A 15,291-nucleotide genomic window follows, 5' to 3' on the forward strand; every position below is an offset into this window, starting at 1 on the left:
GATTCGTGCGTTCCCTAGTGAATTCAGGTCCTCGCTTGGCGTTCCAACGGGCCTTCACTATGGGTATGCGGCTTTGTTTCGTCCTTTTGACCTCCTGATCCATGATTTCCACCGGTTCTTCGATGAAGTTTAGACTCCCGATGATTTCAATTTCATCCAGTGGAATAACAAGAGTCTCATCAGACAAGATCTTCTTCCGATCCTGGGATGCCTTCAATCTTTCACGGGTTTGAACAATCTTCTCTGTAGTTTCTCGTATGATCTGGGGGCTAGTGAAAGTGTTGTTAGGAACTTGCATGTTAGTTATTTGTGTGTCACTTACCTCATCCCATCAAAGAGGTGATCTACACTTGCTTCTGCAGAGAGCTTCGAATGACGTGACCTTGATATTAATGTAATAGTTGATGTTGTATAAGGATTCGATGAATGGTTCTTCCTCTTTGTCTTTCAGTTTGAGGGTGATAAAAAGGACTTCTTTAACGACTATTAAAAACACGAGGCGAATCGCCTGTCCCTTATCCAAAATGATAGACAGTGGTATACTATGCAGTCTCGCAATTTTCTTTGTATATGCTCCTGTTAGCTTTTCTATTTTTCTTTGTATCCTTGGTCGGTAGAAAGTGTGTGGGTTTGGTTGATTTGTCTACGATCGCTCAAGTGGTAGCATGTCCATCCACTGTCCTGGGTATCTTGTCATGGAGTTCATGGTATGACTCATAACTGATTCATCTATCATCTCTTTGTGTTTATAAGTCGTATATAATTAAGATTGAAAAGAAAGTCGAATCGGTGATTCTATTCTAAGCCCACATCCAAACAAGGAAAAGAATTTAAAGCGGAATTACCAACCCTAAGTCCGTAGAATCTTAATTATATAGGGCTCCAATATATACACTTAGTAATCATAGATTCACTAGTATGGGTCCATAGTCTCTACTTGAGTGGGGTGATTAACTTGGGTGAGATGGCATTTACCACAATCCTTTTCCGCAGCTACCACACTTAGGTTGATTTTTGAACTCGGGTTACCGTATGGATGGTATTCCAGGAGATCTTCTCGGAATATATCGAGAAGGTTACGGGCTTTTTCAACATCCATGATGTCTTTCTCTTCTTGTTTCTTATCTACAGCACAGGCTAGGACGGCGTGGTGCCTCCTGTGTAGGTACTTCTGAGTCTTGTTGCAAAAGGTGAGTCGGGGGATTGTGTCTGGTTTGTCGTTATAGACAACGAGGGTTCTATTACTCGATGGGTTTAGGCGAATGGACTTTTCGTAATATATGATATCGGTATGGTGAGGAAACTAACTAATACGTTGTTAAAATGAAAATGTCGTAAATTTTTATTGTGACCGGTTTTAGGATGATTTGAATGAATTTGTTGATTTAGTGTTAGAGTGCACCCTATGTACACGTCTCTAGTGCTTTTGATTATTCCAATTCTACTATAAATATTTCGTTTAAGTTTTTGAGGTTTTTGGTTGAGAAATTGATTAAATCTACGACTCACAATACTCCTCTCCGCGTTGCTATTATATAGTATCCATGCATATGTGCTATCGGGAATGAACGTACCGGAATCTCAGCGGGGTCTATTACTGCTTTCCCACGCTCTGTTGCTAAAACACTTCTGATGCTCTCGACATCTTTGTTTTTAGTCTCCGGGAACTCCTTTATGAAATGCCCTACTTCTCCACATCTGTAGCAAGTCCGACACATCCCAGCTTTTGTGTTCTGGTTGGTCTGTTGAGCCGGCACCCTACAGAACTTTGTGGTATGCCCCTTTTTCATTATAGTTCTCGCAATGCATTTCCCTGCACTTTCCTTTGTGATGAAAGCTACACTTGGTGCATTTTGGCAGGTTTCCAACGTATGGTCATGTTGGCACTGAGGTAGTAGGGATGGTGGTGGTATGGAATGTCACTGTTTGTTGTACAAGTTGAGGTATCATGGATTGGTGAATAATAAAATCCAACCACTGAAAGAGACTTGGAAATGTCTCCGTATCTAACTTGCTATGGTCCAATGACTTAACTAAAGCAGGTTTCAGTTAGACTCCAATGAGAGTATGATAAGAGTACTTAAATGATGGAAATGACACAAAAGTTAGCCGGCGGTCAATATCTTGGATATTTACGGCGTAAAGGTTCAGGAAAATGGCCTTGTAAAGGTCTTACATCATATACACAGGAGATAGTTCCTGACAGTATAAAGACCTAACTAAAGTACTTACGGTACAAGATAATTTCATAGAAAATGCCACATCAGTCATAGACAGAAGAATACGATTCCTCTTTTTGTAAGGGAAATAAAGTAAAGCGTCTACTACTGGTGACGGTAATTCCTCTGGTGAATTCTTAGTTCAACCAATTGACGTTCCATGTCAAGTAGGTGTCTCTATTACACCCTCTGGCGTACTTGGAGCTCTATGACTTTGGCTCGGGTTTTCAGCTAGTGTTTGCAACAGGTTCTCATGGTTTGTTTCTGATCTCTTGTGAGCATCTTCTAGATGAGTGGAGTGGAGGGTATTCATTCTTGCATCGGTGACAACTTCGGCAATCTGATGTTGGGCTGTCCTGCCTTGAATCTCATTTTGGGCCACTCTACGGATCATGATTGGCAAGATTCTACCTGCTGAGCCCCCATTGCTCAGGTCGTAAAAGTTTTGGTCGCCAATAAATGGCATGGGCTGATCTTGTTCTTGGCTTCATGTTCCCAAGCATTCCACCGAATCAGGCATCGGGCCATGAAGAGCTAGACGAGGGTTAGGAATTGGAATGGGAGTTGCTCGAGGTAGGTTCTCAACCCCTAGTTCAGAATTAGCATCGGCTGAAAGGTTTTCATCATGATGATCATTCAAAGGGATAGGATGATCATTCTCTGGTTCTTCTCCAAACCAACCAGCTATGACTTCATTCGGAAGATACTGGTTGTCAAGGGGATGGAGTCCAACTATGATTTCTATGCGAGAATTTAGGGTAAGTGGATAATTATTAGACGAACTATCTAGATAATTATTTAGAAAAACCCTTATTATTTACATCGCTATTTGTGAAGTGCATACCAGCTATGTGTAATCTAAACAGGATAGACCTTCGAATAAGTGACCTTATTTCCAAATTCACACAGAATAGAGGTAAGGCAAAATTATCACTGATTCTAAGTCTATAACATCCTAATTACATGTAGCCATAGTGTATCCACTTAGCAACTATCAACTTAGTAATGAGGATCCTGTTTTAAACTCTCAAGTATAAAGTACTTATAGTAACACCAAATACTCCTATAGCATTTTAATTTTATTGTTATGTTCTATTGTTCTCATTGTGGTAGGGTTGGTAAGATTTTAGCATTGTTGCGACTACACATTTAAACTTAGGCACATGCTAGTCAACCCTCGGATAATATAGGCGATCAGGCTATATCTTCCCAGTTTTGACCATATGTCTCTAAGCCCACTTGTGTTGCCCAACAATCGTAATTCTTTTGTACTGTCCTAGTGACACTGATTTTAGTATGAATGCAGCACGTATACTTACTTAAATATTTTATTATTTAAAGTATAAACTCTAAATCAGAGTATTTTTAATCCCATTGTATTTATAGTTAGTATATCTTTTATGGGTTGATATACTCAATTCACTATAAACAATGCTCTGATACCAATCTGTCACACCCCTAAACCAGAACGGCGGAAACGTTCGGGGGCGGAGGACGTCATATTCAGTATCATAACAGTTCATAGAAAGGAAAGTACACACCACCATATATATATTAAAGTTTCCAAAATGTTTACATAATCGTATTCGTTACTTGTTCAAAAGATAAATACATAAACATCCTTCAAAAGAAGTAATTAACGTCAGCACGTTAATCCCCAAAAGTTGATTTCCAAATCTGCTTAGCGGTTCCCTGAGAATACAAGTTATTTCAAAGAAAAAGTGTCAACAATTAAGTTTAAGATGGTCAAAACAGTCCGTGAACAGGACTCAACTTTTCAGTAGAAAGCTGTCATTTAAATTTAAGTTATGTTTAGTGTTCTAACTTGTATTCCCCCCCTTAAAACTTGAATAAAACATGAAAATGTAGGGGTATGAACTCACCTTATATGAATACTTGAAGAATGGAAGGTTGAAGATGAACTTTTGGTTGTTGGTTTGATGCTCCAAAACAGCCACTCTTTTGGCTATGTTGCTGTCACGAAATTTCACAGCAAAAGAGCAAGACAAAGGGTAGTTTACTCACTGTTTTGAATCAATAATTTTGAGTATCAAAACAAGTAACTTCCAGGGGTATTTGGTGGTAAAAATATCAAGCAAAAGGAAGGTGTAGATGGGTGAAATGGTGGCTGAAACACAAAAGGGACAGCAACCCTTTAGTTCATGGTTTTGATGGCTTTGGAAGGAAGTTCTTGTGCTTGAAAATGAGATGAAGGTTGAGAGTAATTACTTGGAGTATTGGCTGGTCAAATGAGGGTAAAATGAAGAGGAAATTTCGTGGTTATGAAGGAGGAAAGGGTGGAAGAGGATAAGGGGACAAAACCTAGACTAGCTTGTGATGGGATGTGAGTTTAAGTGATGTGATCTTGTCTAGCCACTTGCTTGGGTGGTTGTTTAGAGATAGAGTTAGTTAACTAACTAACTACTAGTTATTTAGTTAGTTAGGAGTTCTAGTTAAGGAGAGGGAAGGTCTTAATCTCGAAAATTAGAAGAGGGATTAATAAGCATTCTTAGTAAAATGTCCTAAATGATTAAGCACTTATTAGTTAAGTTGGCACTTATCTCCACCAATTCTCTTATCTTAATTGATTTAGACATCATAAAACTTACATGAAATCATTTTAATTCATGACTTATAACTAGTCATTCACTAGATAATAATACATATATACAAATACATACATGTATACTTAGTATAAAATAACAATGTAGTTTTTGTGTATTTGAACTTTAATGTTTATGTTTTATTCTTTTTATTCAAAAACACTTAAATACATTTTAATTATACCTTATAATAATTCATTTTATATTTTAATTTATTTAAATATAAAATTTATTGAGCAATGTATAATTTCGTGACATTTAACCGGTTAACCATATCGTTAAACACGTTTTGTCACTTTGGTTCGTATATTTGTCAAATTTAGATCCTTCACATCTATTAAGCAAACGATTTACATAGAACCTAACTTACTTATCAACTAGAGACATGTTGATACAAAAATTAAGTTTGTTGCATTTAAATGATGTTATATGCTAATTTCACAAACCGCTGATGGTTCGATGTCATACATCATAACGAAATTTATCAATAGTTACTTGTTTTATATTTCACAATAACTTATTTAAATAAAAGAGGTTAAATTCCTTCAACCATTCTTAATAAAATATTCATATTGCTTAATAATCAAAAGATAGCATCGTACGATCGTTCCTATTTTTACCAATTGTTACAAGATCCAACCTGTAAGCCACTTTGCTAACCCTGGAAATCACCCGAAAAGGTCCAATATATTGGGGACCCAATCACCCGAATGTACGCTCGTCAAAGTACTCCACCATGTCGGTCTTAATAGACCCAAACATCTATGGAAACTGTGCCCGGAAGTGAGCAACAACCTCTTCTTAAAGGATCTCCATAATATTGTCCTCGGACATAGCCGACCCATTCTTGCCACCTGTCCCTAATCCTGATCCTGATACTTCCTCGAAACGTCTCATCATCAACATATTGAAAATAAACTCGGGAGACATCATATAATATGCATAACATACTAATGGAACCAACTCCTAACAAAGCCCTAGGGGTTGTGACCTCCCTGTTACATGTATGGCTCCTGTGCTTCCAATAGCACGGGCCTATACTACCTTCCACACCTACCTATATTAGTCTTAGAGGATCATCACAACAAACCTAATACACATTAACATACACATACACTTATTCACTTCCTAGAGGAAGGTGAAACATTACGAAATTGGCCGATTGACCACGCAACACATTCATGAAACTTACACCAACCTTGCAGCACTCGTGTATGTTAATCATAAATAACATTGGATCCTATAAATAGTCGAATACCTAATTCTACCCTAAGCCCTTCATAAAAAAGAACAGGAAATATGGCCAACCCAAACATTATCAAGATATAGAATCTTCATTATATACAACTATGATGCATACACTAAGAAAATACAGTAAAGATGTCAATTTCTGTAACGCCCCGTTTCTCAAGTATTGATTTAATGTGTGAGTTTCTTGATTTCAAGGGCTACTCGACGAGTTGATTACCCAACTCGTCGATTAGCAGCGGGTTGGTCCACGTATTTTAATGAACTACTCGCCGAGTCTAGGAAGGGACTCGACGAGTAGGAGCTGGCAGATGAAACCCTAATCCTCGGGGTTTTGCACCCTATTTAAAGGATCATTGGCCTCCCGCAGCCTCCCATTTACTGCTTCTTGTCCTTCTCAAACCCTATTCGAGTGTGTGTTCCATTTGTGTATTTTGAGCTTGGAAGAGGATTTTATGGAGAAAGGAGCTTGGAGAGCAAGTATTCAAAAGCAAGGAGCTTGTGGGATCTGAAATCTACCTTAATGGGCATCTTCTGGAAGGTATAAATCGTACCGTGACCTCATTTCATTTTAGATCCCCTCTTTGGACAAATCCAAGGGTTTTCATGGTATGGTTGGAAGCTTTTCTTGTGTGCTAGTTAAGATCTGAAGTTATAACTTTAGAATTGAGCTCCCTTGGGCTTCTTAGTGCATAAATTTTCCATCTTGTGCAAGGATGAGACACTCCCAAGGTGTAAAGCTCCATTGGAAGCTTAGATTGGTCATTTAGGGCCTTTAGAGCCTTGCATGTGCATAAAGTTTGCAACTTTATGTGATAAACGTGCCTTAGAAGCTTAGATCTGTAATCTGGAACCTTGCCATGGCTTAAAAAGTGTCTGCATGGAAAAAGGTTTTCATGAACTCGACGAGTTGATGAACAACTCGGTGAGTCTGTTGAAGATGGTCATGAACTCGACGAGCTGATGAACAACTCGGCGAGTCCATTGAAGATTGCCTTGAACTCGACGAGTCATTTGAAGACTCGGCGAGTCGGCTAGGGTTTCTCCCAATTCATGGACATGTATGAACTCGGCGAGTTAAAGGGGAACTCGGCAAGCCAATCAAGGATTTCACGACTTCTCGAGTTCATGAATGACTCGACGAGTCGGTGAACTACACTCGACGAGTCAAGTCAACATGGACTGTTGACTTTGACTTGGAACAAGGGTTGACCACTTGACTTCTGCGGGTATTCTAGTAATTCAGAGATTTATGAAAAAGGGTTTTACGGTAACTATAGGTGGTGGAGTTCGCGTTAGCGATCCGGGAGTTAAGCTTTCTAGTTTCAGACGTCAGTTGCAAGGTGAGTTATCCTCACCATATCAACAAGGTCTAAGGCACCAAGGCCGGAACTTATGGATTTGTATTTTGATTATTATATAATATGTGCATTGTTTCACATCCTGTTAGTTAGGATGGTGATATGCTTATGCTTAGTGATCGGGCTCGGTCGATATCCTAGTTATAGGATTATGCTATGATATGACCTGGGTAGGTCGGTGTCCTAGTTTAGGACGTTGTTATGCTATTTGATCTGTTAGATCGGTTTGTCTGTTATTATGATAGCCTATGAATGTGTGTGTGTACATGTTGTTTGATTTAAGTGTTGGGTTGAGGCGGTCCTACTTTGTGCTGAAGGCCAACATACCTAGGGCGGTCCGGATAGACTACAAAACCCAAGAGGGTTTGTTAGTCAGACTGAAGGCTCGATAAGCGGTCCGAATAGGCTGAAGGCCCCGCGAGGCGGTCCAGTTGTGCCAAAGGCTCGGAGAGCGGTCCAGATAGACTGAAGGCCTGCGAGGCGGACCAGTCAGGCTGAAGGCTCATCATGCTTGATGTTTGGTTATATATTTATATGGCATGGTTTTGTGGTTGGTAGTTTGGGGGATAGCTCACTAAGCTTCAAGCTTACTGTTTCAGTTGTTGTTTCAGGTACCTTTGGTGATCGCGGGAAGGCGAAGGCTTGATCGTACTGCTCCTGTCGTTGTTACGACTTTTATGATTTGATACTGGGATACTCTAATAACTGTGTTTTGAAAAAAACTATGTAATGAACTAATGGATTAAAATGTTTTAAAAGTTTAAATTGGCTTGAATTTTTTGGTGTCACAAGTTGGTATCAAAGCCTTGGTTTTAGTGAACTGGAGGAACATGCGTGTGAATCCAGTCTCAAATCATGGAAAGGTTTTCAAAATGATTTCTAAACGATTTTCAAAGTAAACGAAAGAGGATGCAGAATGTACGATCAACCGGAGCCAGCAAGTATCCCCAAAAAACGATACAGTTATTTGATTATGTGATATGTTAAAACATCATGATAGGATTAGGCTAGCGATCTTCAGGAATTGCATGATAGAATTGCCTGATTACATGATGCCTACTAGCCTAGGGTTATCTTTATATGGGATTGACATCATTACTGTAGTTGCTTAGTGTATGCATCACGGCTATACATAACCAAGATCTTATAGCCTGAGAATGTTTGAGTTGGCCTTATGTTCTGTTCTCTTTTGATTGGGAGCTGTAACGCCCGTGTTTTTAGGCTAGGCATTAATATTGACATAATGGTCTAGGTTAACCTTTGTAACTCATTTAGAAGAAATGAAAAGGAATTATGTGAATATGTGTTTCTATGCTTAATTACTAGGATTTAATTAATTAAGAATAAAAATGAGCATCAAAAATAAATATTAGATAAAGTTGATATCTTTACATAAAGTTGTAGTGGTTGAAACAGGGATTTCGGGGATATAAAGAATACCAAAATCCGAGTTATAACGAAGAAGTTTTGACCTGTTGAAGTTTCACGATAAACTGGCACGATGCCAAATGTTGTAAAAAGTGAGTTTTTGATAAACTACTTTTTAGCCTTAGTAATCTAAACGAAAGTCGTAGTATTTGTTAAACCGAGAAGTTTGATAAAAAGAACGCCCAAATCTGACTTCGTATGAGGAAGTCATGATTTTTCGAAGTTTCAGCTTAGCAGTAGACAACTAAAAACTTGAATTTTAGATCGAGCGATTTTTAGCCGACACAACCTAAACGATAATCGAAGGTCTCGTCATTAGTAGCACAATGGGAAAAAGTCTAACGAAAATGGACGTCGGATGAAGAAGTTATGAATTTTTAACGGATTTCCTGTCCCGGTCTGTTAAAAATAATAATATAAAAATTAAATTCAAAATTAGCCGACGGAGTCTAAACGGAAGTTGTAGAGCGTAATTTTAGCTATGCGTGCATATAAAGAACGTCAAAAACAGAGCTCGTATGCGAAAGTTATGGATTTAAGAAGTTTTTGAACAAAAATCAAGAAAATTCGCATAGTCACGCTTTTGCCACGTGTCCTTGCCTCGCATGTGCCACATGTCCGAAATTCTGATGAGTCACCTCGCATGCGAGACTGCCCCGTGTCCTCTTCTGATTCAACCGAAGGGAGGCCTAATCCGAAGCTCAGAGCTGGACCGAGCCTCGCACCGCCTAGCCTCCGAACCTCGCATGTGGACCACTAGACCGCGGTCCAATCAGAAGCCTCCAGCGAGGCCCTCGCACGCGCAGCCCATGTGCGAGCACCTGCGCACCCTCGCCTGCGGACCCCACCTCCCTAGCCGACCTTCGGACCCTATAAATAGAAGGGGTATGTGAGCCTTCTCGGGTAGTTTTGGAGTTTTGCCACTTTTAACCCATTTTCCATATTTTCTTCATCTTAACATTCCCCAAAGCCCCGGTATCGATAATAAGCCTCGGAATACTCCACTGTGACAACTCGAAATTTATTCCGTCATTTTTAACCCCTTCTTCCGTTAATAAGCCTCGTTTTATTTAACTATGTGTTAACTTTTGGAGTGGTTAATTTATTTGGGACTTTTTGAATGACTTCATGAAGGTTGAAATAAATTAGAAACACCCCAAATTTTTCCATTGAAAATTTTTAGTTTCAACCAAGTCAAAATACGACCACTAAATCGGGTGCGACCAAAAGCCCCGTTTAACAGCAGTATCAGGTAGATTTCCACTAAGCCCCAACTCAATCCCCTATATAAGGGAGAGTAAACTCCATTTCCACTCTTTCCACTCTCTCTACACTCTCTCTCTACAACTTATTTTTCGAGCCAAAAACACCCGTTTCGAGCCCCAAACGAGTAAGCAATCTACCCTAACTTGTTGTATAGCTTAGCTAGCATGCAAATTCATGTTTAAAACATCAAATAGGGGTGAATTCATGTGTTTATGGCCCAAGAACACTCTTGGACCGTGAACACCCCTAAATGGGGTTTTTAAGCCCCAAAACCCCTCCAAATTGCCCCTAAGGCTTAGATATGACTTGTGGACTTACACATTTGGACTTAGAACACCTTGAACTTAACTTTTGGGGAGTAAGCTTGAGTTTACTGCCCAAGAACATGCTTGGGCCGCAAACTCCTCTTCAAGGGGAGTAAACTCAAGTTCAAGTGTTAGAAATGCCCTCAAACATCTCCTATGGCCTTGGAAACATGTCTAGATCCAATCCCATGGATGTAAATGCTCTAAACATTAAAGAAACCAAGGAAATAGGAGTTTACAGCTGTAAACCCCCTAGGAAAAGTCCATGGGCCGTAAACTCCTAAAAGGTGCCCAAATGATTCCCAAAACTCCCCATTTGACTTGGAAAAATGCTTAGGATTTTATTCTCTATCATTTAAGCCCTTAAGACACCAAAAGAATATGCACATAGGACCTTACAGCCGTAAACTCCTTGTTTAGGGCCGTAAACTCCTTAATTGGTCCATTTGATGCCTTAAATCCATTCATACACTTTACATTTGGACCTAGCAAAATTCCACAAGTGATATAAGACATTTTGGCATCCTAGAACACCCTCACCATGAGTTTACGGCCGTAAACTCATGGGGAGTTAGTCCCAGAGCCATGAACTCTATAAAGAGTTTACTCTTGAAGAGTAAACTCCCTATCTAAGCCATACACACCCTTAAATGTTACCCAGGACACTCCAAGCACTTAACCAAAGTGTTTTCCGCACTTTAGGATGCGTATACGTGATTAATTAGTATTATATTTACTAATTGTATGTAAACATATATTATAATATGTTAATAGGTCACTAAGTGTGTTGAAGTCTTTACTTGACACCGAGCACCCAACCGACACCTTCGTCGGATCCACTTACATCAGGTGAGTTCATACCCCTAAATTAACCTTTTAAATGTTTTTACATGCTTTTATAGGGGGGGGGGGGGGAATACAAGTTAAACATGCCAGTTATCATATCAATCACATGTGATTGATAACCCACATGCACAAGGATTAATTACACTGTCAACGGTTTTACCAAGTATGACACTGTAAATGGCTTTCTAAAACGTCCTTACTTGTTCACAGCTTTTCTCAAATTGTCTCTCGCGCTGTATGTTTTACTTCAAACTCAGTTACAACAACAATTTAAACAAAGGTTTTCTTTACTTATATTGTTTTATCAAAGTTATAATCAAAACTTGTTTATGAATGATTTTCAAGAGTTTCTAAAGGTTTTCAAACTTATTTTACAAAAGAATACCAGGTCATGATTTCTTAAAAGTAAATGTTTTCCAAAGTTTTCATCAAAGTTTTCTTCCATGTTTTTATACTTCTACTTCGTTAGATACTACTACTTCGTTATGCCTCTATTTCGTTAAATGCTCCTACTTAGTTAAACGCTTATACTTTGTTAACGCTTCTACTTCGTTAAATGTTTCTACTTAGTTAAATGTATGCCTGTGCTTGTATAGTTATATAAATAATGTTTAAAGGACTTAGGAATGCTAGTTCGCCCTATTTCCTTTTCCTCGTTTGGATGTGGTTTGGTGGGATTAGATATCCGTCCGAAGGTCGTTTAATCATTAATTATATATTATGTATACATGTATAGACATAAAGGTTTACATCGAACAATTCATTTCCCTTGGGTAGCAAGGGCATCCTCCCACTCGTCATTCATAGATCAGAGACACTAGTAACTATTATAGGAATAGTTAGGAGACTCTATCTCTCACTCTCTCTCTCTCTCTCTCTATATATATATATATATATATATATATATATATATATATATATATATCTTACTTTAGAATGTGACACACTATTTCCCACTATGGCGCTTCATTGCGGCAACGACGTGTAACCAGAGTCTCCGAGAAGGAGAGCGAACATCATGTGTATAGATCTATATGTGACTGACACTCCCACTCCCTGACTACTAGCTACAGTCTGCGCCGGTAAGGCCCATGGGTGACATGAAGCCACTACTACTACTGCCACTACTACTGCCACTACCTCTACGTGTGACCTGTAGGGTCATCGGATACTCTATTGTCGATCAGCATGGTTACATACGAGTTCACGTTCACTCTTTGTTTTAGACCTTGCTAAACGTATCATTCAGTTGATACTGTTTGGGGTCTGTGTTCACTGTTTTTAGGCCTTGCTAGACGTATCTTTCATTTGATACCATCTGGGGTCTGTGTCTCCTTTTGTTAGACTGAGCCAGGCGTGTCGTTCACTCGATACTCTCCTGGAGTCTATGATTTCTTTGACTTAGCAAGCAGTATCTTCTGCTGAGGCATATACTATTTTCCCTTTTATTTTACTAGTGATATTCTTCTACTTCCTTTAAACTCAAATACCGTATTTTGGTAATGATAATATTTCAGGGAAATTCTCTTTAAAACGTAACACTTTCGGGTCTTGGTAGAAGACTACTTTTATTTAAGAAAATATAGGATTTTCTGGAAAGGACTCTAATACACTCTTGATTCTTAACTACTACTACTTATATAAAGTTATTTGGATAAAATGACACTAAATACTTATGAACTCACCAACATTTGTAAAAATGCTGATACTCACTTTCAAATAACTTATATTCTCAAGTCAGCAATAGACAGGTACATTCTAGGAGCTTTTGATGAAGACAGTTTAGTACCAAGCTGCATCTATATTACCACTTGTATTACTTTGATGTTTCTATGTAATGTAAACCCTATAAAACTATTACTATTAATGCAATGGTTGTTGTACTTTGATTACTATACTGCATATGTTGTGATACTTGACATGACGTCATCCACCCCAGAACGTTTCCGCCGTTCCGGTTTTGGGGTGTGACGGATTGGTATCAGAGCATTGTTTATAGTGAGCTAAGTATATCAATTCATAAAAGATATACAACCTATAAATACATAGGGATAAAACACTCTGACCAAGAATTATACTTTAAAATATAACCATATTTTACCAAAGTATAAGAACATCCAAAATCTAAACACTCGAACACAAGTATCACAAGAAGAACAAGAATAAAAGTCTTCAGATGTTGAGCATTACTGTCAAACCTGGGCAGTTATGTAATCGTAAGCTGGAATAAATGTAACCTGATCAACTACATGTATTCGAGATGCGATGAACGTGTGCTTGGGAGTGATAGTGGTGTTGCAACAGGTTTGAAACTTACCAACTAGGAATGCCAGAGCCAAACATAAAGTTTAAAATACTATAGAAGTATTTTGGAATACTAAAAGACTCACACTAATCCTAGAATCATATTCAGAAGATAAGAAACAAACAAGAAATTAAAATACTATAGGGGTATATTAGGATTCATAGACAACCTTGTGTGAAGAACTAAAAAGATCCTTATTGATATACCTACTATTACAGAGAGTATACTCCCAAGGTTATATATAATAAGGATCCCATAGGCTAAGAATGTGTGGTTTCGCTCTACTTCCTTTTCCTTGTTTGGATGTGGATATCGAGTAGTATCACATATTCGAAGGCCTATCGGATCTAAGCTATATATGATTTGTGTACCCTATGTAATTGTAGCAGGACTCGATATGGATCACCCAGTGAAATGTTAATAATCTCTTAGGATTCTTTAGACATTTCCATTCTCACACGAACCCTGTAGAAAACCCTATCCACTTTAGTACTCAGCAGAAGAGTTGAATTAAGACCCCGAAGAGGTTCATTGAGAAGATTTTCAGTCGGAAATAAATGAACTGGGCCTAGACTATTGAAATCACCAAGTGCCTATATCTTTTTAGGGACATCGGTGAGAAAATTCGCCTAAACTTCCGAGATTTCCAGTCATCCATCTTGAAGCAATGACACTTAGAGTCAGAATCAGAAGGAAGGCGGAGTAGAGATTCAATATGTCCATACGAGGAGAGAACCCTAGGTAACTACCTGAAGGAAACCAACGCCGGTCCCTGTCAATGATACGAGGTAGACAGAGGGAGCCAGTACATGGAACCCGAGAAGTGTCTTTTCCTCGTGTTCGTCACGCCAATACACCCATAAAATAATACAATTTAGTGAGTTAGTGGTTACACTACTCACACTATATGTTAGGTAAATCGCCATTTCCCGATGCCAGTAACACGATTAGAGCGGATCCCAACACCTCTATTGAGGACATTTAGCCATAAGTCTTCATGAGCTTTTCTTCCTGTGGACTTCGTTCCGAACTGTTCCCAAATCTCTCCAGGCCGGAGAGTGAAACCTTTCCCAGTATAAAGGTAACTTAGTAGGAACGACTCCCATCTTATGGCTTTTTCCGACACTCATACTCTTACCTTGAATACCAGGACTACATCATAGGGATGTAGGTCGACACTCAGACAGCCAATATCCGAGGCATGGGAAAAATTTATGCCTAATACAGTAAGGACAAATATGTCCAGGGTTAACCACCTTCTCTCATCCGCTTGAGTTTCTTTCCGTATAGGGAAAACCATGCCTCCAAGCAAGCGTAACCAATCCACTAGCAAGAAACCTACTCTCCTACTCGATGAAGCTACCTTCCAGACTGTAGTCTCGGCAGCCGTTGCAGCTTCCATGGCTCAACTGAATGCTAACAACGCCAATGTTAGCAAGAGCTCTATCAGGAATTCCGATCCTAGTGGTGGACAGCAACAACCAACCCCTGTGTACGCAGCTACCCAAGAACCTCAGCCAACTCCACTAAAGAGAAAACTCAAGATCGAGGAGGGAAGTACTTGGCTCAAGGACCTTCCGAAGGGCAACGAGCTGAGACAGTCAATACCCATGCCAGCCCTCCCATCCTGACCTCCAGAAGACCATACCTAGGAAACCTTCCCCACTACAGCAAGTGCAGTGACCACCATCATGATAGTTGTCGAGAACT

Source organism: Lactuca sativa, chromosome 6 (genome assembly GCF_002870075.4).
Source record: "Lactuca sativa cultivar Salinas chromosome 6, Lsat_Salinas_v11, whole genome shotgun sequence".
Lineage (NCBI taxonomy): Eukaryota > Viridiplantae > Streptophyta > Magnoliopsida > Asterales > Asteraceae > Lactuca > Lactuca sativa.